Genomic DNA, 3130 nt, shown 5'->3' with positions numbered 1-3130 from the left:
TGTGTCTGTTTACCTTCGTTTCTTATAAAGAGCCATTTTTCACCTCTGAAAAAAACTCATCAGACATCTGGTTTTTATCTTGGATTTGCAATCATTGTTTCTTAATAAAAGTGATAAATCCCTGCAGGTGCATCCAATCACCATTGCCTTCAGGGGCTTGTGTGTGGTTCAAGAGCGCTCCCTTCTTTCCTTGCGTGTGGTGGGACGTTCCACTGTGGGCCATTGTCAGCAGCTAATGTCGTACAGCTGGACCAGGAAGAGGCCCCTTCCTTGGCTACTGCCTGATTCTGCTTCCCAAGTTTAAAGTAGACTGGCCAACCTTTGGGATCCTAGAAGATTGTGGTAGCATCTGCGGCCAATCTCTCCAAAATGTTGATTTTTATAATTCTGTGCGACCAGCCCCCTTTCTCTATAAACTACATGACTTTTACATAAATCTTTTACACAGAAGTCACACATGCGCCAGGCGGCTTGCCATTAGGTCTGTTGGTAACGTGCATGTGCAAACAAAAATGCAAGATGCTGCTAGAAACGGAGCGTTAAGGATCCCTGCTCTTCACAGCTGTCATGGGTCTCTCTCTATCAGGCAGAAGTGGGGGGGGGGTGTAAGTAGTCCCCAGCCTACAGTTTTGAACTGGAATGACCCCGGAGTCCCCGCATGCTAACATCACACAGGCATAAAACATGTTGGACTCTATAGAATGTTCTGGTCTGCAGGCCTGAGAAGAGGCAGCTCTTGAGATGGTAGGTTATGGTTTGGTTCAGCCCTTGAGTAACCCGTATGTTTTCATGAGCAGAGTGCTCTTCTACATGGTACCCTGAGGTTCTGATACCAGCAGCAAAACAGTTGTACAGCCCGCACAGATCTCTACCCCAGATGCCACTCTCTGGGAAGAGTCACCAGCGCTTGGGAAGATGTCACAGAGACCAGCTTCCTAGGTCCCCCTTCTTACATGATCATTCAAGCACCTATCAAAAAGAGTGCATATCACTGAGTTTTCTGTTCGTGTCACAAAGTCTCTTTCCCAGGGGGAAAAAACAAAACACATGACTATTCAGGATTTGTCAACAGCCAAAGCTTTTAGCGATGTTCTTTATCTGCAAATTAATGTAGTCATCTCATCATTAAATTGAAGCTACTTTAGGTGTGATTGTTTCCTAATCAGCACTAGCATATGGCTCTGTTACCATACACGACTGTGAAGCACACACGCACTTGGAAGTCAAGTGAGCTCATAATGATAATCGCTGGAATTTATCACGGTGAAAGAAGTGGATTGCACAAACACACATCCGTGTGGGGTTCCCAGAATCTCTAACGTTGGATTTTGATAGTTATATAATGCAACCCCCTTGGGAAACCAGCAGTGTAAGGGAAATTAGTTTTGTTTGACACACCAGGAGCCTGAGGTAACACCTAACTTACCTCAACTGTCCCTGTGTTAGAGCTGGGTTTTGAGCTGTTAGACTCCAGAAGCTGGGCTTTCTGTACTCTGCCACCTCTAAAGTGCCAGGAATGAGAGAGTCCTGTCTGCCTCTACTCGCTGGCATAAATCTCCATGTGCTAAATGCTGGCAATTCACCTCAACTCTTCCCAGAGGATCGGCTTTGCTGCTCCCAGAGCTCATGCCCTGTTCTCTAGTACAAACAAGAAAAGGAAGACCCACATTGGAGCACTAGACTGAGCTCCCAAGAAGGACGGAGAACATGAGCAAGGAAGTCAGGACCGCAAGGGGTGCACCCACCCGCTGAGATGGTGGGGCTGATCTAATAGGAGCTCACCAAGGCCAGCTGAACTGGGTCTGATGGAACATGTGATCAAACCGGACTCTCTGAACATGGCGGACAATGAGGGCTGACTGAGAAGCCAAGGACAATAGCACTGGGTTTTGATCCTACTGCATGAACTGGCTTTGTGGGAGCCTAGGCAGTTTGGATGCTCACCTTCCTAGACCTGGATGGATGGGGGAGGACCTTGGACTTCCCACAGGGCAGGGAACCCTGACTGCTCTTTGGACTGGAGAGGGAGGGGGAAGGGGCAGGGAGAGGCAAATGGGAGGAGGTGGAAATTTTTAATAATAATAATAAAACAATAAAAAAAAGAAAGAAAACCTTAGAAATCTGGTCACAAGACAGGCCAGGGCTGGTTCCTCGGTGTTCACACCAGAAGGTACTGTCTCTCCTGGTGCTCAAGCACATAACTTAGCCAACACTGTCAGATGTGAAGCAGAACGTAATTACATCACAGCTTTTACAATGATTTGCTTAGGTCTCCGTAGTTTGCAGAATGTTTAATGTGTGTGTTAACTGTTCTTTTCATCTCTCCCGGTTCTGTTCCAGAAAGCATTTTAATTAGGTTATCTCATCTACCTGGCTAAGAGCCATCCCCGAATTAGACTTTGATAACGAATCTTCACCCATTCTACGAGGATCATCACGAGAGTTTTCAGCTTTCATGATTCAGGATCTTTGGCACTGATGAAGTGTACTGCATTCCCCATTATCCACTAGGTTGCCTCAAGCCTCCATTAAATGAGAATTAGTGCTAGAGTGTTGCCCAGGCCTAGCTCTAGACAACGCCGGCCTCGGCAGATGCAATTCTTTCAGGAAATGAAAACTGTCGTCCTTTTATAAAAACTGCATCAGCATTGTATGGAGCTGCATAGAACAGGAACCCCAGTTTAGCCCCTTAACCCAGCACTTCACTCTTTACAAGGATGGATGGGTTGGGGTTGGCACGATTCCCCCACCCCAGGAAATGGCAGAAATTGCTGTAAAATGGCACAGCTACAGCAGGTGGATACAGACACCAGAGAGCGAGCCAATGGCTTCTGCTTTGTCCTCCACCCAGAGCTTAGGAGTGCTGTTCGTCTTTATTTCTGTCCCTGTTTCTGTGAGAAGGAACCCTGACAAAAGCAGCTTAGGGGGAAAAGAGTGTATGTTGGCTCCACGTTGCAGGTCTCTATCATAGCAGAGAAGTCATAGTGGGAGGAGCTCGGAGACGCTGATCCCATCTGTAATCAGCAAGGAAGGTGTGTTGTTTTCTCCACTTGAGCAGTCCTGGGCCCGGCCTGGGAATGGTGCCACTCACAGTGGGCAGGTGTGCACACCTCAGTACAGCCAAGCTAAT

This window comes from Microtus pennsylvanicus, chromosome 19 (assembly GCF_037038515.1).
Source record: "Microtus pennsylvanicus isolate mMicPen1 chromosome 19, mMicPen1.hap1, whole genome shotgun sequence".
NCBI classification, from domain to species: domain Eukaryota; kingdom Metazoa; phylum Chordata; class Mammalia; order Rodentia; family Cricetidae; genus Microtus; species Microtus pennsylvanicus.
This window is presented reverse-complemented; position numbering follows the sequence as displayed.